At 35.2% G+C, this 25,551-nt stretch overlaps 1 protein-coding gene across 1 annotated transcript in view; it reads left to right on the plus strand.

Moving 5' to 3' along the window:
* The first annotated feature begins 13,770 nt into the window (after positions 1 to 13,770).
* The window catches only part of PKIA (cAMP-dependent protein kinase inhibitor alpha), a 94,551-nt gene continuing 82,770 nt past the window's right edge, over positions 13,771 to 25,551 (plus strand). Inside the window, exon 1 of the mRNA XM_077774245.1 lies at positions 13,771 to 13,807. The gene's annotated coding sequence lies outside the window, so the exon portion shown is untranslated. The remainder of the gene's footprint in view (positions 13,808 to 25,551) is intronic.

Genomic DNA, 25,551 nt, shown 5'->3' on the forward strand with positions numbered 1-25,551 from the left:
AATGATAATATTACTTTAGAGGAATGTTCTGGAGGAAAAGGATACTACTCAAATTTATTTATTTGTTTGTTTATTTATTTATTAATGTTTTATTTATTTCTGAGAGAGAGAGAGAGAGAGAGACAGCATGAGCAGGGGAGGGTCAGAGAGAGAGAGGGAGACACAGAATCCAAAACAGGCTCCAGGCTCTGAGCTGTCAGCACAGAGCCCAATGCAGGGCTCGAACCCACGAACCATGAGATCGTGACCTGAGCCAAAGTCAGATGCTTAACCGACTGAGCCACCCAGGCACCCCTCAAATTTACTTTTAAAGCTTGTTTTTGTTTGGTTTGACTCTGTTTCCTATTTTTTTTAATGCTAGGATGAATGGAAAACAAAGATTAAACTAACAAAACAACTGTGCACACACGTTTGCATATGTGTATGTGTGTGTGTTTAGTTGGTAGAGCAATGGACAATGGTTGTTTTGGGAAATAAATGACCTGTGCAACAAAAATTGCAAGGCTGGGAATCCACTGAATCTTGATTAATCAATAAGGGATTAGCAACACCCTGGAAGCTTTAATCAGAGCTTTAAGGCTCTGAATCAACAGTGGGTCAGTATCATACAACTGATAGATAAGACACGTGTCTACAGCTACCAAATGTGGCATCAAGAATCAGTAACAGAAAAGACCTAATCAGAGTCCATGCTTATCACAGATAGATGTGGACTGTTACTTCCTTGAGCTGCATAAAACCCAGAGTTTTAGGATCATTTATGGGAGAAAGTTTTCACAAGAAGGGAATATTAGTATATATAGTAATCTGGCAAAAGAAGGTTGAGCTCATTTTAATGTAATGTAAACAAAAGATTTGTTCTAGTATTTCTCCCTTGAGTTAGTGAAGAGTTCAGAAAACTTACAATATAAGGCTCTCAGTGGTGCCATTTTTTAGAACTTTTGCTAAATCCTGATATACAAAAAATATCTGTCCATCTACATTTCTTTATTTATAAGTGTTGCTTGGAAGGAAACAAAGTAGATAAAGACTGATAGAAGGGAGAGATGGGGAGTGACTTGTTACAGAAAAGTTTCCAGAAAAGATCTCTAAGAGGAAGTGACATTAAAGCTGAAACAAGAAGATGAAAAAGAAAAGAAAAGAAAGAATATAAAGAGGAAGAATAAAGACAATATAAGAAGAAACTCCCTACTTAAAAGCCTTGCATGAAAAATCTCATACTGTACCTGGGTAAATGATTGACGGATACCAGTGTGAAAGAGATCAACACAAGACACAGATGATCAGATTGATAGGGTCCAGAATCTACAAAGCTAAGGATTTTTATTTTATTTTAGATGCAAGTGAAAGCCATTAATGGTTTTGAGAAGATAGTGGAAATGATCAGATTTGTGTGTTCAAATAGAAGAAAGGAGAAACAGCAGTGGCTTAGACAAAAATGGTGGCAATGAATATGAAGAGATAGATTCCAGAGCACTTACTGATGAAGTCTACACAAAAATTGAAGAAAAGTTAGGAATCAAGGATTATTCTTAGGCTTTTGCTTTGAGTTAGTATTTAAATATTTGAATCATGGTACCATTCATTGAGGAAGATTTGCAGGATGGAACAGTTTGGAAGAAGGAATAATTAAATAACTGATGTTTTCATTTTAGACATCTTAATGTCAACCAGTGTTTCTTGAATGTACTCAATGAAAAGAATTATCTAGGGAGGTTATTACATAAATGGATAATCAGTTTTTATACTAGAAATTCTGGCCTATTAGATCTGAGTTGAAGACAAAGTACCAGATTTTTTTCACATTCCACGGAAACTAGGCAGCTACGAAAAAGAAAAAAATGAAAAATATCTGTATCAACTGATATAGGGTGATGTCCAACAAACATGAAAGGTAAAGTTTAAAAGACTATATATACTATGCCACTTCTCATGTAAGAAGGAAGGGACTATAGCAAAATGCACATGTATCTACTCATCTGTGCAAAAAGAGATAAAGAAGGATAAACCAAAAACAAGTGTAATTGATTATCTTTCAGAAGCAGCAGGGAAAGGAAGAAAAGAAAGGAAGAATGGGAATGGGATAGAAGGGATGAGAAGGAGATGATAGTGTGTATATATTATTATATAGTACCAATTGTTCACATACCCAAGTAAACAAATAATTAATATCAAGCAGGATTTGAAAGGATACTAAAATGGAACATAAATAGTAATAAATAAACCTAACATTATTACAAATGAATAACAAAATCACACAAAAGGAGGTAGGAAGAACTAACTGAAATAACTTTGGAAAACAGTACTTTAATATATGTAATTTAACATACACTTCATATGTACTGCAAGGCTAAAGACAGAAAGAACTATACACAATATTAAACTTGTTAGCAAATGTATTTTTTACAGGGGTACAGGTTACTGATTCTTAAATATTTTATGTATATTCTAGAACTGAGTAAAAATAGATTATGAATAATAAGAATTAGGTTTTTAAAGGTTGCAGAAAGGAGTTACAAATAAGGAAAGGGTAAGAGAGGCTAGAATAAGTCCTTTAGTATTGGACTGGAATCAAGGTAGTGGTTTGAGCTCATATATCATTTTAAACTGTGTGTGTGTGTAAGTGTGCATGCACATCCCCAAATATATAAATATAAATATGAATACATATTTGTATGTGTGTATGTATGTATTTGTACATATGTTTTTAGGTCTGTCTACTCAAAGGGCAGTAGGGTAACTTGGGTAGCAATTAGTACACCTCATACCAAGATGCTGATTTCTAAATACCATTATTTACTGCAAAGAAAAAGAACTCTATGGAAAGATGACTGATTCAAGGCTGGGACAGGGAAAAGTAAAAGAAGGGTCTGAAACATTTGTAGTGCCAGAAAGTAAGGTACAACTCAAAAATTTGTATGGCTATGTAAGAAAAACAAGGGAGGGAGCTTTAAAGAGTACCAAAGACCAAATCTAGAACAATTTGAGAAACAAAATAATTAATGAAAGAAATGGATTTTAACCCACAGAATAAAATAAATATCCACAAGTTCATTCTGATATAAATAAATAACTGAATAAATACAGAAATGAAAGAGAAGGAACAGCTCTTCCTTTTAGCAAGTTATAATTAACAAATGTAGAAGAAATGATGGAAAAAGAAAATGATAATTTGTCAAACACCACAGTAATTGTTGAAATCAGGGATTATTGATCATGTTAAAATTAGTGTGAGAAAGTAAAACAAGAGGTAGAATATTTGAGCAATCTCAATTTCATAAGGAAAAATAGTTAACTTTGCAGCTATCACTATAACCAAGCCATCTCACCATTAGGGAGACCTATGAATTTCTTGAATCTCCTGATATGGTGCACTGACAAGGGCATAACATCTCCCTGTGGTGTGCTCTTGTCAGGAAATGCATAACCTCAGTCTAACCATGAGAAGTTATCAAACAAATCCACAATGAGAAACATTTTACAAAATAATGACCAGGATTCTCCATTTATTCAAGGTCATGAAGATAAAGAAAAACTGAGGAACTAGCTTACATTGAAGAATGAGAAAATGTGGCAAATAAACGCAATAAGGGAACGTGGATTTGAACCTGGACCATGGGAAAATAGACAATATTTGAATATTAGTCTAAAAATTAGTTGATAGTATTGTGTCAACATAAACTTTCTGGTTCCAATAATTGTGCTATCATAATATAAACTTTACATTAGGGGATGCTGGGTAAAGGGTATATGGGGACTTATTACTACTATGTTTGAAGTTTTTTTGGTGTTAACTGAATTTGATAATACAATTTTGTAAAAACTTAGTTTGGACATTTCTTCTTCATTTCCTTAAGAAAGAAATCTTGTTTAGGGATAATGCTAATTCAGTGAGGAAGATAAGATTTACACAGAAGGAAGGCTAACATTCATAAGTTGTGGCATACGAAACAATCAACTTTCAATGACCACTTAAAGACTTCATACACTTAGGTGTGACAGTGGAACGTGTGAACTACACAAATTTATGAGGAGTTGGTAAAACAGAAAATCAAAGAATTTTCTCATTGTAATAACTCCCCAACTTCTTAGCTTCAATCTATGCTAAAATACTTCAGTGACAGGAAGTTTGTTATTTTAAAATGCAATCTATTTTAAAGTTGAAATTTGAAAGAAAATGTTCATCCTTTTATCAACCTAAACTTGGCTAATTGGTCTAAAATCTTCAGTGTGGAAAGTTAAAATGCAATATATTTTAAAGTTGAAAGTTGAAAGATAAAATGTTCATCCTTTTATCAACTTAAACCTGGCTAATTGGTCTAAAATCTTCAGTGTGGAAAAACTTAATCCCTTTCACTGGTCAACTCCTAAAGTAGATTTGAGCCATCACCTTTGCCTTCTGGTCTTGTCTCATCTCATCTATTTCCAGTTCTACCGTTACTTCTCATAGCACTTAGATTCCAGGCACTTGACTGCACTGATTACTTTCTCCAGCATAATTAGCCATTTGTTGAATATGGTATTTTAAATCTAAAAAAGTTGTTTACTGTTATGTGTAGAAAATCCAAACATAAAATTTCCAATCAATAATTCTTCACCTAATATGATTCAAATATACTAATTGATAAGTAAATGAGAAAACTCCAGATTATTTCACTTTTACAGAACTATTGTAATATGCACTTATCTATAACATGTAGGCAATGTGAATTATCTTTCTGTATATCTATGCACATCTGATGCTGTATCTGATGCTGCTTAACGATGATATGAATGTGATATTCTGCTATGGACAAAGAAGTTAAAAATTAAAAAAAAAATCTTTGTTTCCCATAGATGTACATATATGAATTTTTATGCTCTATTTTTGTGTATTTCTCACTTTCATTATTCAGTTTTGGCACTTAAGTGCATTCACCAAATGGTACCATAAACATTAAAGCAGATCACTTTACCTTTTATGAGATTATTATACTTATCGACCACTATTTGAGATCTTAAATATGAGCAAGTCATCGGTAGCCAGTTAATTACAGAGTTTCAGTGAATGCAGTTGAAAATGTACACACTGAGATTTGAGCAAATTACTTCTTTGAGCCTTCATTTTCGTTTGTGTAAAATAATAATAATATTGAATGCATAAGGTGGATAGTGCTACATATATAGAGTTTATTTGACTGACAGTAAGCATTCATTTACCGTTAACATGATGGTGATGATGATGATGATGATGAAGCTACCAGTAGGTGTCCTTATTATGTCAATAAGCATGGGTACATAAGCCACAAGTTCATGTCTGTGTACATGACTGCTTTTGTCCTCTCATAGCCATCCCCCACTCTTCATCTGTTTCAAGACCTCCCAAAACAGCTTAGGTCCTCTCTTGTATGAAACTTCTATGAAGTACTCCTTGAGAATAAACTTAAAATACATTGTTTGCATTTATATCATGTACAAATTTTAGCAGTGAAATTTATAACATTTCATTGCAATTTTTGTCCCTACATCAGATTGCAACTCTTTTAAGGAAAGCAACTACATCTTATTTCCAGGACCTAAACAGTGCCAAGCACATAGTTAAGGCTTCAATAGTTTGTTTTCTTGTTTGTTTATGTTTTTTTAATAAATGAAGTAGTGAAAGAAATCGGGAAGATACTCTTTGCTATCTAGGAGGTATATTATAAATGCTTAGTTAAGCACATGAAGTTACTTCTTCTAGTAAGTTATAGAAAACTCTTAATGAAATTTTACTCATTGATGTGCACAGTCTTAAGAATGGACTTTCTCATAATTCGTATAATTTCATACATAGTAAGTAAAAGTTAATCAATGTCAGGTTTTCCTCTATTTATATTTATATAATCTTTAATTTAAGAAAAGATGCCATCTCATCCTTCCCAGTTAAGTTACAAACATTAAGAATTTTAATAATTAAAAGAGTGAGACTAGCTTTTTCCTACAATTCTGCTTTCTCATATTAAAAAAGAATGTCAAAATTTTAACTTCGACTATCATCTTACAGATTCAGTTAAAGTGTGGTCCTTAACATCATCCTAAGTTTTGAAACTAATAGAAGAGGATTAAATATCTAGTGATTCGAATCTCTTTTGGTCTCTTGATGTTTCCTTAAAAATAGTTCCCATCGACCATAATATTTGCACTTTCTGTGCAAATAAGAGAAATTCCTGGTGACAGTTACAGAATCATCCACCAGGGGGCAAACATGCCTTATATACATAATGAGGGGGAAAATTAGCCTTCATACACTGCTTACATTGGAGGGGGAAAAAAATGGAAGTGAAGTCAATAGTGAGATTTGGCCCAGATTAGAAACAAAACAAAACAAAACTACATATCTCTTTGAAGATAAAATGTTTTGTTTAATTTCCACTTTTTATTCTTATTTCCAATACTAGAGGAAGTACATCTGCAAGTCAAAGCCGGTGAAACTTGCAAAGCACTTGAAAACACTGCAAATTCTGTTATACTTATTTCTATACCAGCAATTTTAAATAAAAAAAAAAAAGTTTTGTAAAATGCATTTCTGAAAGTCTTATCAAAAATGCACACCTCACTTTAGATAATGCCATTGACTTAAGGGCCAAGAAAATTACGGTCAGGAAATCAGCTGAAAGAAACACTGTATTCCTGTGGGACCAGGTGAACCATGGGGGTCCTAGTTGTGCTTGCCATTAACATACCACTCTGAGTTAGGATTTTCAGCTTTTGTGATCCAATATATCATTAAAATCAAGTGTAGTGCTCAAGGTCTAATTCCTCAGTTCCCTGCTTAGCCCTATTACAGTCCACGGTCCATCATTAGAATCACTCCTTTGTGTGGATTCTGAAGTCCCTTGGCCCTCACTCTCAGCTGTATTGGCCGTGCAAAATGCCAACCTTAGCAAAATAGAACCTTATGCCAATTCAGTATCTGTGCCGAGCAGGTAAATATAGCTGGAGAAAGAGAAGCAACCTTGCCAGTTGGTCTCGTTTAATTTATAATCACTAACCCTATGCTAGCTCTTAGTACTTACCAGAAAACTGACTACTTAATCAATTTTCTTTCCCTCTTTCCTAGGTGACATTTTCATAACTTTTCTTTCCTTACATCTCCGGCACCTATTCCTCTTTCTAAATTCTCAGATGCTTCTTATTCTACTGACAATATACATAGAATCAGAATAGAATCTCCACAAGCTCCAAACATCAAGTCTACCAATCTACTTCGGTCTATCAGAAACCATACACTCTGCCTTCCTTCCTTTGGCAGAAGAAATATTTGTCCCTGATCTCAGGCCAAACCCTGCACTCTGCACTGGATCCCTCTCCCCTTACCTAATCAAGGATTTCTCTTCTATTGTGTCTCTTCTTTCCCACATCATCAATTATTCACTCTCTACTAGGTGTTCCCATCAGTGTACAAAGATGTAATTCCTCCCATTTTAAAAGGGAGAAAATACATTCTTTGCTCCCATACTCTGATCTAATTAATGCTCCATGGCTCTGCTTCTCTTCATAGCAAAGCACTCACTTAATGTTTCCACTTCCTTTTCTCCCATTTGTTGATTTTTGTCCTCTCCATTATACAGAAACTATTCTTGGCAAGGTTATTAATTATCTCTATGTTGCCAGATTTTATACTAAATTATCATTTCCCATCTTACTCAAGATGAGATGCTGCATAACACTAGCAGCATAGCACTAATAAGCACTCCCTCTTCCTTCTAACACATTCCCACTTGACTTCTGGGGCAATTGTTCTTATCTCCGTTGACTAGTTATACCCTTTCCTGGATTTTCTAGATACTGCAGTGTCCCATTGCTCAGTCCTCCAGCATCATCTGTTCTTTGCCTATGCTAACTTTCAAAGTAATTTCATCTGGTCTAAAGATTAAATACTATGACAATTCACAAATTTTCTACCTAAGCCACAGTATCTCTCTCCCTCAATTTCAGACCACTATATCCATTGTCTACTTCACATGTCTGCTAAGATCTGACAGACATCACAAATTTAGCATGTCCCAAGGCAAACTTCTAATCCCTTAAAGCTTTCTCTTGGCCACCGTCCAAAAAAGGCCCTACATGATTTTGTTACTCATCTACCTTTCTAACCTCATCTTCTACCAGTTTTCCCCTTTGAACAACCACTACAAACAAACTAGCCTTTTAGTCTGGAACACATAAAGTATAAGCCTACCTCCCTACATATGCCAAACTTCTTTTTCAATGTACAATTGACCCTTGAACAACGTGGGGGTTAGGGATGCCAATACCCTGTGCATTTGAAAATCTGTGTGTAACTTTTGATTCCCCTAAAACTTAACTAATTGCTTATGGTTGACTGGAAGTCTTACTGATAACATAAATAGTCAATTAACACATATTCTGTATGTTATATGTATTATATATTATATTCTTACAAAGTAAGCTAGAGAAAATGTTAAGAAAATTAACTAAGAAAATCATAAGAGAAAATACATTTGCAGTACTATATTGCAAAAAATCCACTTATAAGTGAACCCACACACTCAAACCCATGTTGTTCAAAGATCCGCTATATTCATATAGCATGCTTCCACATTTCTTCCAAGTCGCTGCTCAAACGTCCATGGACCCTATACAATTGCCCCTACCCTTGCATTATTATACTCTTCCTTCATGGCCCTTCTCACCAACTAAAAAGCTATATTTATCTTCTTATTGTCCTGTTCTACTGGAACATAAGTTCCTTAAGGAAGAGATTCATTTGTTCACTTCTTTATCTCCAATTCCTAGAATAGCACGTATTGGACTCTCCATCAATACTTGCTGAATAAATATCAACCTTCTGCAGACCAAACACACTTCACTGAAACTATGTTTAAATAAAATTTAAATTTCTTTTTTTTCATTAGCCTAAATTGGATTTGAGGAATTGAATATTCCTTTTTCATGGAAAAATGGAGAATTATAGAAACATAATTCTTTATAATACTAGTTTAATAATCCATTCATTGCAATAGAAAAGTTTTTGTTAAAGAGTACTTTCTGCAGAAGAGATTTATTGGTTTGGTCAGGTTCTTTAAAAGATATGAAATTAAAAAGATTTAAAGAGCCTTGCCTAAGTAGATTGTTTTACTTCATGACTTCATAATGATAATAAACAAAAAAAGGTTTACTTGAGAATTACTTATACCACGCTGTTAAATATATCATATGGCCTTTACTAAGCATTTTACTTAAGCAAATAAACATTTCACAATTAAATATAGAGTTCCAGTCACAGAATTCTCCCTGTAGTATATTGATTTGGTATTATATGTCAAATCCTTACCGGTAAAAAAACAAGGTGAATTCTTAGCAATATCTAAAGAAACAGTTTCTGTTCTGTTTGTAGTGCTTTTTCTTCTTTCAGTTATATCTGCTGATACTATTCATTATCTAATACCCATCTTCATTCGAATGATTGTTACCTTGTACTCTTGTATCAGTACTTTCATACTAATGCAGCAAATCTTAGTCTACTATAGTTATTTGAATGCAACTTTTACTATAACTATAACTTTGCTACTCTTGAATTACATCTACACATGTTTTAGATGATACGTTTTCTGGCCTCATTGAAAGAGATGTTTGTCATAAAATTTTAAGATTTCTGTGGAGCATGATTAGTCAACCCAAGCTGAGCAGCCACCACACACACACACACACACACACACACACACACACACACACACTACTTTATAGAAATTCTCTTCCTAACCTTTCTTATAAATCAAAATTATGTGAAACAATATTGATTGTCATGTGCTACGTGCCCAATTCTTTTCCAGTAAACCAAATTTCCAGCTTTAGGCAGACTCCTATGGAGTGAGGAGAGCAGGAGACCTGGCAAGTCAGTGGGTGACAGATGCTGGAGCCAAGTCACCCTGACAACTTCTCTCCATAATAAATCTGAGAAGCTAATCTCTGCTAAATTGTTAATGGCTGTTAATGAGATACTCTATACTCAGTTACCACTCCTTGACAGTGTATTTGCATTTAAATGAGCCTCTTCTGGAACAACTCCCTAACCCAAAGGACTGGTTCCACTGCAGACAGCTTCAGGGACATGGGGCCTCTGGCTCTGTTTTCACATTGTCCCTTGCTGAGACTCATGATATCATTAGGTCATTTGATCTCTAATTCCAGGATATCAGAAAGGAAGAACTGCAGACCTCAAAGTCATGATCAAAAGATTATTTTTTAAAAAGACTATGAAAAGTCATAGAGTAAAAAAAATAATCTTCTTTTCACTCTCTCCTCTACTCATGAAGTTATCTGGTATACTGGTGTATGTCACATTCTCAGAAGACAGATTCTCTATGTGTTGACATGAAACGTTTCTCATTTATTTTTTCCTGTTCTTTCTAGTTTCCTTATACCTCTTGTCATGGTATAGTACCCGAACAGTGGATTTCTGCCATTTTACATCTTTAATTTTTGTCTTCCCTAGCACCATCAACACTGATTCTCTACCATAAGTAAAAACACCTGACAAGAGTACTTTGATAGATGAAGGAACTTAAATTATCATGAGAAACCATCTATACCTCCAGTGAGTCTGGCTTCATAGAATGGAAATTATACCATATATAACAGACTATGTTCTAGGACTGTCCCAAGGATTAAGTTGCCACACTTAATCTCCACTGCCTCAGACAAATGGAAGTAAAAGATCAAACATCTACTTTCACTCCTGAGGACAAGCCAGTGTAATAGCCATTGTTCTTCTTATTTCAAAAATGAGACAAAATCAGATTGTGAATAAAAGGATCTGAGCTCAGATCTGTTCAACTACAAAACTCCTGAACTTCAGAGTCATTTCAATCTTCTGGTTCCTCCTTCTCTTCCTCCTCCTCCTTAACATTATATGGACATTTACCTCTAGCACCTGATACCTAGCACATCCTGTAACTAAATTATAAATTATCAAGCATTGGATTTAGCATATTCTCTCTTCCAAGTATTTAAAACTCTAAAAAAGAAGATGTAAGCCTGCCCAAATGGCCAAGGATGAGCTCTCCCCAATGCCTGCACTGGGCAATTTCACATCACCTCATAATATCCTCAAAAAAAATCTTTGGTGGATAGGATCCTAACCTCCTTTTTACCATGGTTCCGTTTAACAATCTGGAGCAGATTATTTAACTCTTCTTAAAATAACACTTTTAAATTCATACATATATATAACTTCAAAGGAAACTAATTACCAATTTTTAAATGCATGTATTAAAATATTTTAAAAACCAAATCTGTGATATAGAAATATACAAGCATTTAAATTCACTATTATTAAACTACTATACTTAAAAATAGTGATATTGAAGTAATGTGCCAACAATTCTTATACTGCTATCTATGTATATTGGAATTGAACAGTTGAGCAAATGGATGAAAGATTGTTGGAGCCACACTTCTTACTATTGTTGTAGGAATTTATGAATTAGCAAGGGGAAGAAACTAAAATGATCTGTGTGTTAATGGATTACACTTGTAATCCATCCAGACACTAGTATGAACTCAATAAAACTATGATAGTTACATATAGAAATATTTATAGATATGTATCCATATCTATAGTAAAAATATATATTGTTGGTAGAAATATATATTTATGCACAATTAGAGAGACTAAAAAATGATATCCCCTTAGCAACCACCACACTGTAAGCCCAGATCTTGCTTTCTATTACCACTCTCCAATAAAAAGGAATCAGGACTTCTTGGAGAAATGGTGAATTCTAGGCCTGGGCAGGAAATTATATGAGATTGGTGTGGAGCACCTTGTAATGCCAGAAAGTAAAAAAGTAATAACACACACATACACAAATCAAAGGGGGTATGTCAAAGGAGCATAGAAACCAACAAAAAGAGCTCCCAATGGATAAAGCTGTAACAATTTGAACAACAAAATAAAGCAGTATTGGATTATGGCCCAAAGTATAAAGTTAATATGCACAAATAAAATATATTAAATTAAACAAAATATTAAATAAAACAAAAAAGGTGATGACAATTTGTACCATTAGAATAGTGATTTTGAGATATCTACAAAAACTGAAATAGGAAATTATCTGGGACTTGTATTGGTGACAAAGTCACAGGTACTCCTAATATCATTGTGGTTCATTGCCTGCATTTACACTTAAGTAAATGTTAAATGCTAAATTTCAATTATGGATTAGTAAAACTAAAGATGTAATATTCCCATTCAGATTCTACATACTCTTTGATACAGATTAAGAACCTCCCAGTCTATGGTGATAGTAATGGCCTAATTTTATGAATTTGAGGCTCAGAGATATAAATTAGGTTGCCGCAGCTTCCAAAAAGCATGCATTCCAGGACCAAAAATTCTTAATGATTTTTGTTGGAATTCTGTTTGCTACACTACCTCCCAATTTTGGAACTGCTAAACAGAGGAGTGGGATCTCTTCATGGATTAAATATGCTTCCCTGGCCTTATGCAATGCAATGCTTATGCTGCTGTTCAAATCCACAAGGTAAAGCTGGATTGTATCTAGTGATGAGAATTCCAAAAGTAAGTTAAGTGAGGAAACTATTCACAATGAACTCTAGTGTCAAAGAACATCTTTACTTGGGAATGGCTTAACAGTGGGAGAAAGAAGCATTGTCTTTCCTGTAAAGAGAGCAAATCCTTGGCTCTTTTTTCCCTTAAATCCCCAAACCACTGAGCGGTCAGAAGAAAGAAAGTGAGGGAAGAAGTGAGAGAGAGAGAGAGAGAGAGAGAGAGGTGGGGGGCAGGGAAAGAAAATGAGAGTGAGAGAAAGAGAGAGGGGGAGAGAGAGAGAGAGATTAATAGCTGGTGCCAATTTAAAAAGGTTAAGAAGGGGCTTATATGTGTATTTGCTTACGTTATTCCCATGGCCAATTCTGATAAATCCTTCGGAAGCAAAAAGAAGATACAGCCATCTGTTAATGTAGATTCTGCTTCTTGGCTTCCAAATATTATAGCTGTCACCAGAGCAGCCAGCCCAATTGCGGGGGGGGGAGGGTGTTAGAGGCAACATCTGTACACTAAGTGCACCACTAAACAGCAACAAAATCCTGGGGCAACCCCTCTGTTTCCTCGAGTGCTTTCTTTGGTCGGTCCTACTTCTCCACTCCTTTGGGAGTTTCCCATTCTATTACGTAGGCGACAGGGTGAGAGGTCCCAGCTTTCATGATTGTGAGTGGTTTGGCTGTGTGTGTCCATGTGCGCATTTGTGCGTGTGCGTTGGAGAAAAGCGAGGCGTGCTAGAGGGGCTTAGAAAGATTAATTGCCGATTTAAAACATTTCCGGAGCCTTCGAATGTTTATCTTAAATGACAATCCCAGTCTCAAATTCAGCGAAATGAACAATACTGATAAGGAAAATGAAGAGGGTGGGAAACCCACACAGTCAAATGGAGCTGTCCATGCAGCGGGCGTGACAGGGGAGCTCTCGCAGGAAAGGCGCTATGCAGAGAAAGTCCCTCTGGCTCTTCTCTCTCGGTCCACAATCCAGCAACGTTTCCTCCGTAAAAGCATTAATAGAAAAGAAACCTGAAATCCGGAGGGGCAGAGGTCGTCGGGAGCGGTTTCCAGGCGCCCTTCCCCGCGGCCGGGAGAGGTCCCTCTCCCCCCGCGACTGGTACGGAATGTGGTGATCCGGCCCGGGGCGGGGGATGACTTCATGCTGCCGGAGCGCGGCGGCGGGAGCAGCTGCTGCAGCCGGCAGGTGGGGTGGGGGCCGGCGGAGCTGACCNGGCACTGGGACGTGTGCTGACTCCATCCCGAGAAGGTAAGCAGCACGGCTATTATTAGCCTCCACCAGGTCGCTCGGTTCTTTCCGGTCGAGTAGTAATGGGTTTTGCGATACACGGGGAAGAAGGGGAATATCTCTGCTGCATTCTGCAAAGGGAAAAGGAGCAACGACTGGAATTGAAACGTTAATCAGCCAAGTGCCCGAGATTGGAGGAACGGTGTTACTGGGCAAACAAAGAAGACGGTCAGATACTCTTCAAGATAATAGACCGTTTCAATGCCAGACTCTCTTACATATTGAAGAGGATTCAAAATGTGAAATAATTGGAGTTGTACTTTTATCTTTCTACTTCAGCCTTCACTTGGTTATTTTCTGGTTTTGGAGCAGCAGGTCCTTCGAGGCAGCTTGATGAAGTAATCAGAAATCTTTCCTCTCCTGCCTTGCTCTGTCCTCTCTCCCTTGATGTCAGGATGGGTCTGTGCCCATTTCAATGTCAAACACCTACTTCAATACTGAACCTTTAGTTCAGAGTCTCAGATTAGAAGAGAAACTTCTCTTTTCTCCCGGAGTTCAGCTTGGGTTGAGCAGCACTTGTCTCTGCTTTTCCCTTCATTTATCATCCTCTCTCGTCAATTACTTCATTGATTTCCAGCCTCCACCCCTTTCCCCGGGATTCCGGGTCCATTCACAGGTCAGTTCTTGTTAGTTCCTATCCACAGCCCCTACTCCATGACTGATTTTGTCAAGGACCTACAAAGGGCATTGCCCTATACCACTTTTAGTATTCTCTCTGTATACTGTTACTTGTGTCCTTCCCCCAAATACAAGGCATGAAAAATTCTGCTTTTAGCCCAGTACCAACATGGATCCTGATAACTCTCTTCAGTGTAGTCACTGCGGCTGCATGAGGATTTTAAGGACAGCAGAATCTGTTGGGATGTGAGAAAGAGAACCATACTTACATGTTTACTACCTGTGCATAGGTGAAAGTACAAATGTGAATGTGTCTATACAGTTTTTCTTGAAGCTTTTTTAGTCTGGCTGGGTTGTGAGACACCTATCTGGGTAGGGTTTGGGGCGGGTCCTCCCCAAAAAGCAAGCAGTGTGTTTGTGCTAAGATTCCCCAATAACCTCAAAAGAGTTCCAGAGAGGCAGTTAGAAAGCCAATGAAGCTGGCCAATCTAAACCTCAGGTTATTTGAGCATCTTCAAGTCAGTTTCACCATTTAGAGATTCTGACCACTTGTTCTAGGGTTTCCCCCACAAACCTCTTGCTGCTGAGCTCAAATGCCTTATTCCTGTTGCCACCTGGGGATGTACATTTGAATAATATAATTGAAATGGTTAAGATGGCTGTGATGGGGATTGCAAATGTGTCATTTCACCAACAGAGAATAGTTGCAATAAGCCAGACTGGGGCATCTGTGTGCCAATACTCTATTTAACAGGCGATCTGTTATCTTTAAATTAGATAATCTGACTCAATAGCCATGTGATTTTATTTTAGCAAATTAAAATAGGAGATCAATGAAAAAGACAGGTAAGGTTTATAGCTAAAAATTTATCTCTGCCCACCTTCCTTTTTATATATTGCTTTTAGACAAAGATATTGGTTCTGAAAAATCATGTTCATTCTATTAGTTATCATTATCGCTTTTCTGAATACAATTTATTTTTATAAAATACACTATAGAAGGATTTGAGTTGGCTTCTTTGTCTCTACCTTTAGTATATGAGGCAGAGGGAGTGGAGTAGGTAAGCAAATACCCAGTCCAAGTGGCCCACTCGGGGAACTCTTCCTCTGGATCATGAAAACCCCAGCATCAATTTTTTTTAGCTTGTTGTTGTTATTATTATTATGTGTTGAGTGCAATTTAGATTTGAAATATTAAAATTTAAAGATTCTGGTATTTTGAACACAGGCACACCAAATAGAAGAGGGAACAAAGAGCAAGAACAACAAAACGCTTTATTCTACTACCTTTCTTTACTAATCTTCAAATATTTAACTATATACATAATTATTCTGAATAATAAGTGATATAAATGTTAATATAATAATTCATTTTAAAGAAATTATGAAATACAGATTAGTACAATTGATCTTAAGTACAATAAAAATTTCTGTAATTTTGAGGTTTCTTTATGTTGACTACTAGTGCATGAGAATATCCTAATAACAGTTAGAAACTGAAAGTGACTATTAGTTGGGTTTCTGAAGAAACAGAATTCTTTGGCAAGAAATGGGTCAGACTGGTATTGCCTAAGCTGGCATCATACCTGCCAGTGGCTTCATAGGTGAGATGAATTCACTAAGTTATGGACCTGCATTTGAGAAGCCTTTCTGGGAAGAGAGAAAATAAGTCAGAAAATTTAGATTTTCATTTCAGTGCAACTGAGGAAGATAAATAAATTTAAGGGATTTCTGAATTCGGACTTCGTTATTTTGAAATAATTCTTTTTTTTTCTGAGAAAAATGTCCAAATACAGAGTCCAACAAAAAAATGCATGTATGACTTCATGGCTGGAACTGATTTATGAATTTATTTCCTTTCCTTTAAACGTTTCCAAAGGAAAGGAAAAATTAATTGCCTGGTGTTCAAGAGATGGAGGAGGAATGAACAACAGGAGGATGTGCACTATTAGATGCCAAATGAAGTGCAGGCATTGCTATAGATTTGACAAGATAGCATGAAGTCAATCTATTGCTTTCTAACAATGTAAAAAAAACATTTAGTTTAGTGGGTGGCCAGTGTTATCAGTACAAATTTAGGAGTCAAAGTTGACTTCTCATAACAAAAATCGTTTTCTGATTCTACCTTATTTTCATTAGCTACAATTGAAATAGACTTATTTTGAGATTTTGAAACATGGAAAAGAAAAAAAAGTAGGAATAATAAAGCTAAAGAAGGGTATTTCTATTTAACCAGTATCTACAGTAAAAATAGTAGAAAAAGTGCTATTTTGAAAGTTGTCAATGGCCTCCTAACAGCCAGATTTATGTAGCATTGAACCTTCTTCATTATGTCTTTATTTTTAAGTTCTCATCCATGTTCTTTTTAAACACTTGTGTTTATTTTTTTAATAATTCATTTATTTTGGGGGCACCTGGGTGGTTCAGTTGGTTAAGCGTCCAACTTCGGCTCAGGTCATGATCTCACATTTCATGGGTTTGAGCCCCACGTCGGGCTCTGTGCTGACAGCCAGCTCAGAGCCTGAAGCCTGCTTCAGATTCTGTGTCTCCCTCTCTCTCTGACCCTCCCCTACTCACACTGTGTGTCTCTCTCTCAGAAATAAATAAAAACATTAAGAAAATTTTTTAAATTATTTATTTCTGAGAGATAGAGAAAGAGATTGAGAGCGCATGAGGGTCTGGGGAGGGTCAGAGAGAGAGGGAGATAGAGGATCTGGAACGGACTCAATGTTGACAGCAGAGAGGTGGATATAGAACTCAAATCTATGAACCATGAGCTCATGACCTGAGCCGAGGTCAGATGCTTAACTGACTGAGCCACCCAGACACCCCAATACTTGTGTTCAAAAGTATTATTAATAGTTAATATGCATCAGGCAGTGAGATATCTCTTTATCTAGTTTCTCAGTAATCCCCTTAAGCTACCCTGTGATCAGCCTAAACCAGTCTTTATTTCCAGTTTGTGCCCCATGATGTCATGCCTATATGTCTTAATTTGTTCCTTTCACTCATTCCGTACATATCAAAACCTTACTCACTCAGACACTGTCTCTTCCATGAGGCTTTCCCCATACCCACTGTCTTTGCATCAGATAAATTTTCTCCATTGTCTAAAGTCCTATTGCACTTTCTATTTTGTTCTGTTCTTTAGTGTGATGATACCTTGTTCTTCTAAAGTAGTCTTGGGGAACATGATTTGTGATGGACAACTTTTTATTACCTGCAACTCATAGTACACTGCCTAACTACATACAGATATTCTTCGACTTATGATGGGCTTACCTCCCAGTAGACCCATTGTAAGTTGAAAATATCATAAATCAAATGCACTTAATACACCTAACCTACCGACCACCATATCTTAGCCTAGCCTACCTTAAATGAGCTTAGAACACTTACATTGGCCTGCAATTGGGCAAAATCATCTAACACAAAGTAAGTATTGAATATATCACATAATTTATTGATACTCTACTGAGGGTTAAAAACAGAATTGTTGTGTGGGTACAGAATGGTTCTAAGTATATCAGTTGTTTACCCTCATGATCGCATGGCTAATGGAGCTGTGGCTTGCTGACACTGCCCAGCATCACAAGAGAGTATGGTACTGCTTGCTAGCCTGGGAAAAAATCCAAATACAAAAATTGAATTGTAGTTTCTACTGAACATGCATCTCTTTTGAACCATCATAAAGTTGAAAAATCATATATTGACATCCTAAGTCAGGAACTTTTTGTCTATGCATAGATATTAAATAATTTGATTTTAGTTAAGAAATTAGTTATTATTTCCCAGGAATATATCTCTACCTACTCTTCTCCATTAGCTAAGTTCGGCTCCTAATATGTGTGTAAGTATTGTTTAGTTTATAAAAACATTTATATAATAATAAATATAGTGAAAGCAAATTCAAATAATTATGTTCAACAAAAGTTATTGTGAGCTTGCATGCCATTAACTGTACATTAGCTTATACAGACTAATAGTATGCTAAGCTTAATAAAAACTTTAAAGGAGAAATTGTTATCTGTTTTCATCATGTATGATGAAATTTTTCTGCATTTTTTGAAAAAGAATAAGCAGAACAAGGTTCCTTACATATATAAGAACTTGTTCAGTTGCAAGACACTCTGCAGGTACTTTCATTTGTGGTATCAAATTTCAACCTTCTATATCTGTTCACTTTACATTGAGGAAACTGAGACTCAAAAATATCACCTAAATGTTTAACATACATTCTTTCCAAGTTATCATGCTGCCGTTTGTTTGAAGTATTAAGAGTGAAGGAAAGCATTATAAAAATGTAAGGTTAGAGCCATCAGAGCACTTTAAAATTGTTTTGTAATTAATCTTTCCAGTGTTTCTTAAACTTTTGGGTCTTAACATCCCCTTTGATAATTCAGTAAAGGCTGTGCCTCCACTCCGCAAGTACACACACACACACACACACACACACACACAGAATTTTGCATACAATTGCAGTTGTCTAAGGACCCACTAAAGCACTCTTTAGCAAATGGTTTAAGAACATCTACTCCGGGCTCACTTTGACAATATATAGTCCTTTATTAGCCCAGACGTTTTTGGCACTTGAAAGGAGGTTCTGCTTCTATTGTTCTCCCTGCTTTTAAACCTAAAATGAGAGCTCTTCACTATCACTGGCACAAAGGCAGCTAAAGATGATTCGGAAGCAGGTGCCAGTGAGAAGAGTATTCAAAGAACCCTGATTCATGGAAAAGGAATCCCAGAAGGAGTTCTGAATGTAACACATTCCAAATGATTTATTTAGGGTTTTCCAATCAAACCTTTTTTTTTTTTTTTTAACAAAAAAAGAAACAGTTCTAGACTTAGAGTACTGTAGTGCCAAATATGTAGAAGAACATTGCCAGAAATTGAGTGGTGTAATCTACTTTGAAACATTTTCAGTGTTCTTAGGATGGATGCATGTCTGCCTCAAAGTTACTATTTCTTTCTGGTAATTCTGTCTGCAGCAATGTATTTGTTTTTGCCAAGTTAGGGAAAGACAAATTCATCCCTCCTAGGTTCTAAAACAATTGCCAGGATAAAAGTACATTAAAAATTCTTAACTGATACTTGGAGAGACCAGTACAAGCTAGCATGGTTCTTGCTGATGCTATTCAAAGAAAAGTGTGACAACATTAATCTAGAAAAAACAGATAGAGAGAAGTCAACTTAGGCTGCTGCTTTCTTTACACTTCCCAAAATATGATAATAACTGTATAAGCTCCTAAAATAAGGGCAATTTTATGGGAACTTTATAATATGCCTAATACAAGGTAAATTTATACTTTAAAGTATAATGGATTTGTATTATTTTTATTGTGGTAAAATAGAAATAAAATTTACTATTTTAACCATTTTTAAGTATACAATTCACTAGCATTATGTACATTCACAATGTTGACCAGCCATCACCACTATCCATTTTCAGAACTTTCTTACCATCCCAAACAGAAACTTTGTACCTGTTAAAGAGTTACCCCTCACTCTCCCCCTCCTCTCAGCCTCTGGTAAACTCTATTCTATATATGTATGGATTTGCCTGTTTTAGCCACATCATACAAGTGGAATCATACAATATTTGTTCTTTCATGTCTGGTTTCTTTCAATTAGCATAATGTTTTCAAACAAGTTTATCCATGTTGCAGCATGTATCAAAATTTCATTACTTTTTAAGGCTGAATAATATTATATAATCATATTAATATAATTATAATAATACAAAATATAGTTATATTTATGTTATTATATTATCATGTTTATATTATATTTCTATTATGTTAATGATATCTAGCATAGACACTACCATATCACCTTTAGTAGATTCCTTGTAAGATGTACTAAGAATGTGCCATAATTTTATTCATTGAAAACCCACTGGTAAATATTTATAAAGTTCCAAATTGTTTTGTGATTTTAAGGTATGTGGTAATGGGCACAAAGGTATATGCCTTTATATGCTGGTACTTTTACTTTTGTTTGTGGGTTTGTTTTGTTATTGTTGTTGATGGTGCCAAGACCTAGGATTAGTGCTTCTCGTATTGATAGACAAATTCTTGGAGTGGTATTATTGGGTCAGAGGTAACACATGCATATTTATAATTTGAAAAAGTACATTGACTATAAAAATTCATAAACTCCTTCAAAAAATAGTATATTTCTATTTTCAGTAGCCATTTCTAACTATGTTAAAAATGAATACAACTAGTATAAAGGAATCTATTTACCATGATTTGAGCAAGGAACTAATTTCACTTTTTTCATTTCTAGTTCGTGGAGGGAAAATACTACACATGAGTATTGACAGATTTCAGGTCTCTCAAACACACATTTTACCATTTCAAAAATATTACAGAGTACATCACAGATGTCACTCAAGTCTTATAACAACAGTGTAAAAAAGTAGTAACATCTATAGCTAGCTTTTTTTTAAAAAATAGCTCCAGCAATGGGTCATTTGAACACAGCCTTATCTAAAATTTGGTTTACTTTTAGCTCAAATTTATGTACCTGCATTATAGTAAATATTTTATTTTGTTGTAGTTTCTCTTTAGTATATTCTTAAATTTTTTTTTTCTTATTGTTTATTTCTTTTTGAGAGAGTCAGAGACCGAGCAGGGGAGGGGCAGAGAGAGAGCAAGACACAGAATCTGACACACAGCTCTGTGCTGAGCTGTCAGCACAGAGCCTGATGCATGGCTCAAACCCATCTGTGAGATCGTAACCTGAGCTGAAGTTGGATGCTTAACCAGCTGAGCCACATAGGTGCCCTGTAGTGTATTCTTTTTAATTTATCCCAATGAAAGTGTCATATTTAAGCTAAACTACAGAATATTGGTATATATGAAGTAAAACAGAATCGGCAAGACTTTTAACTACCTTCTCAGAAAACTGTCTTGATTTGTACTGTCCAAGAGGGGAGAAACAAAGAGCTTGCTAGGGATTGCATCATGTTTTACCCTAATTAGACATTAACATGCTAAAATGTCAAGGATGAAGCAACATGTTTATAACATTTTTTTAAAAGCTGCTTAAAACTGAAGGGTTACAAGAACACAGATGGGCACACCCTGGACATTTCACAACAGGGTTTTAAGGTATGCTTTTTCTTTGGTTGACTGGGATGGAGAACCTATTAATAAACATTTCTCTGTTATTTACTTTTGTCATTTTATTTTATTGCTCCCTGATCAAATCTTCTTTAAAAAGCAGGCATAAAACAAATAAGCATTCTGACCTTGCCTAAATAAGCAACAAGAACCTCACATCTTCCTCATTGCACTGCCATGTTTATGAGACTGCGGGTACAAGCGTTGGCTTTGTTGGTCATTGCAGTCATTGCAGCAGTACGACCCACTGTATTTCTTCTCTTCTATACTGCAGAGTTTGACTCCATAAACAGAGAAGTCAGTACTATCTTTAATGCCATTTCTTACACTCCTCTCCATGATTTTTCACACTCAGGTTATCTGATAATTGAAATGTAGTGAAAAACAACCAGGGTGTTAATTCCCTCTATCCATTCATAAAACTTAATCCTGCTAGGACTTGCAAAAATAATGTTGAATCTGAATTGGTGGGTACCCCAATGAATCACTGAGAATAATCTGTCAAACTCATCAAGTCTAAATACAGATTTAAAGGCCATCAAATTTTAAATACTGTAAAGATTTAAAAAAGGTTTTAAAGATTTTAAAATTTGGTATATACAGCAATATATGAAAATTTTAGAAAAGTATAATTACATGTATGGGGCTTATTTATAAGATAAGCTCACTGGAGAACAGTGTACTTTTAGAAGGATTCATTCTGAACAGACTGCATTAGCATTTTTTTAACCACTACCTTCCAAAATAAATTGTGACAAATCATTGTTCATCCAAATTAATTCTCATCTCAAGGAAGTGAGTTCAGGGGAAACTGCCTTCAAGTAATCTGTGCTTTCCTGCAGTGGATCAAGCTGAAATACAACAAGGCTGAGATTCTTAACTATTGTAACACACCTGTTTTACTAGGATTATGTAATGATTAGTAGCCAAGAGTCTCAAATAACCTGAAAATGTCCATTGATAAAAGTTAATCAACATATGGCTTGTGATCCTATAGAAGAAAAGTCTAAATTTCATTTCTTAAATCATCTCCATATTAGGATTGCAAAGCAAAGCATGAGACAATAGCGTTTGGTATATTTTATAAGTGTCTACATGTCTAGGGAGGTTATTAGTATCATATACTATGGTAAGCACTCAATAAATGTACAGTTATTTCAAACCATAAAATATCAGGACCATAAAAATTTCTGCATCTCTAATGATTAGTTCCATGTTTACATTAAAAGCATTTATAAAATATTTGTTGAACAACAAAATAAATCAATACCATTTAGTTTTGAAACCTGCTCCCCAACACAAAATAATTGACATTCTACACATGTTCATTGTGATTATTTTTGTAGGTGTAGTGGTGATGAATTATGAATAAGATTATCATCCTCTTTTTCTTGCTGAACCATACTCCCTTCCCTCTGAGGTTTTATAGAGTACAAATTAGAGGTAATGCATATTAAAGTTTCAGATACATCTAGTAAGCACTTTAAAACATTCAGCCAAACACAGTCCTTTTAGCCAGGACAGGAAGACATGACATTACCCTTCTTCCTTTAACTACAATGGATTTGGACTTTAAAAAATAAAAAAATGCAAGACACAGATTTTAATAATAAAATAGTAGTCAATAGTTCTCCTATGTCCATGCCTTTTTCAGTTTCATTTATTGTAAAGAACACAGTGATAGAGAAAGCAAAATTTTGGTTGATTCAAAGTGTTTTCCACCTGTATGCAGGTTTGAGGTAATAATCCTGTAACATCTTCACTGGGGCTTTGTAAAGTCAGTATTTCACCAGAAAAATTAAATCTGACACTAAAATGGCCTGACACTAAACAGTCCATTGACTAAGCAGAGGAAGGTTGGCGATTTGGTTATCATTTTTTAAAAAAGTCACTAACTTGTTCAGGCAAAAAACTTAAATGTTTGAATTACCCCTTATAAAAAGGAAAATGAAATTACATGGTAACATGAAATAACGTAACAGTGTTATGAAAGCAGAGCAATTGGGTTGATCTCAAAATGTTTAACTATACAATTAATGTTTTTTGTTCAATTTGATAATTTTGCTCAGAGCTCTCAGGCAGCTTTTGATCACTTTCAGAATCAAACATCATCTTCAAAGTATACTGATCACTAGACCTCCCCCTTCCCTCGTCTGTGTGTTTATTTTGGGAGTTTTGGCTACCACTTATGTTCAAATCATGTATTTTAAGAAGTGAATTTGAGTTTTGCATTACAATGAGTTTGACTTCCCCCTTTATGGTTTACTAGCTATATATATACCTCTATGAGTGGTATCTTGGTATTTAAAATAGGAAAAGCACAGGGGTGTTGTGAAGATTAAAGAAGATAACCATGAAAGAGAATTTAGTGCACTGTTTGAAACACTATAAGGGTTAATAAATGTTTTCAATTTCTGTCATTTTAATTCTCAAGGGCAACTTACAAGACCTCATTACCACAACTTTTCCCAAATGTTTATGAGTGTTTTCCACCCGTACGCAGGTTTGAGGTAATCATCTTGTAACATCTTCACTGGGGCTTTGTAAAGTCAGTATTTCACCAGAATACATGTTAGTTAAATACTAATATATGTTAGTTAAAATGACCTTGAACATCACAAGAAGATGTCTCTGTGCAGGTAATGCCACTGGTGGGATAGGTTGAAGCCAACACAAAGCAAAGTTGTCAGGCTCTGGTCTGGCAATAGCTGTGGGAATTAGACTTAGCTTCTATTTTTAACCCTGCAAGTCATTGATTCGATGATCTGGGAAGAGTCAGTTGGCTATTAATTCTGCATCTTATTTTCTTTCTAAATTTTACCATATGTATAATCACTCTTGTCACTAACTCATTATCAGAAAGGATATGAAGATTGTTGAAGAAGGGTGTTGATGTTAGAAGCAAGTGTCAGATAAAAAGGGGAATCTCCCTTACTTAAAAGCAACAGTTATTTTTTTCTTTTCTTTTCTTTCTTTCTTTCTTTTTTTTTTTTATAATACAGAATGGAAGTTCCTGGGAGAGAACAACTTTAATTTGTAGAGAGTTGTTAACGTTCACTTCCACTTACAAATTTCTTTGAAGAGTCTGCTAATTATCTGCCTTATACCCAAATGTATATATATTTTTATGTGCAACTATTGAAGAAATTTCTTATGGTTAATATCATTAAATTTTCCAAAAAGGAAAATTAACTTCCAGCTCCACTGTATATCATATACCAACGACTCTTTTTGGGATATGATATCTTTCTATTTTATTGAAGCTCAATGAATTTAGAGGGAACATACAAGGATTTTAATATTCAAGGTCTTATTCAGTCCTAGGTGCTACTGATTAAATATGATCAATAGCAACACCTTTAAACTGTGAAATTAAAAAAAGAAGCCTCAATTAGTGTGAAAACTTTAGTAGAAACACAGCCTATGAAAATTGCATTGTTAGTACACACACATATGCAAATATGCTAAATTCTGGGGCTTAAAAAACACATAATGTAACTTTTTTTTTTCTTCTATGGCTTTTTATTATTAATATGAGTTATTTTGGTTTAAAGAAACCAGTATAAAAACTGTCTGGAGATTGTGTTTAATATGTAAGCCACACTTGTTCACAGGTGAGAACTGAGTGGTGATCACTAGCCAACTTTGCAATAGTTTGTTTTGGTTGGTAGAGTCTACTCATGTGTACCTGGGAAGAGAATAACTTTATTCTTTCAATTATGAGGAAGTCTGTCCTAAATTTCCAAACACATACTGTTAATGCATGTTCAGATACTGAATTCATTAGCTATCCACCAAAGGCTTGAGGCATAGATTGTTGGCATAGTCTGATTCTAAGATGAGATGTTATACATAATGAAAGTACCTGCTTTAAACATATAGGTACATACATATATACACATATATTATAAATAAATTTTATATATTTATATGTTATATATTAATTATATTTAATCA

The sequence above is a fragment of the Crocuta crocuta genome, unplaced genomic scaffold (assembly GCF_008692635.1).
Source record: "Crocuta crocuta isolate KB4526 unplaced genomic scaffold, BGI_CrCroc_1.0 scaffold81, whole genome shotgun sequence".
NCBI lineage: Eukaryota > Metazoa > Chordata > Mammalia > Carnivora > Hyaenidae > Crocuta > Crocuta crocuta.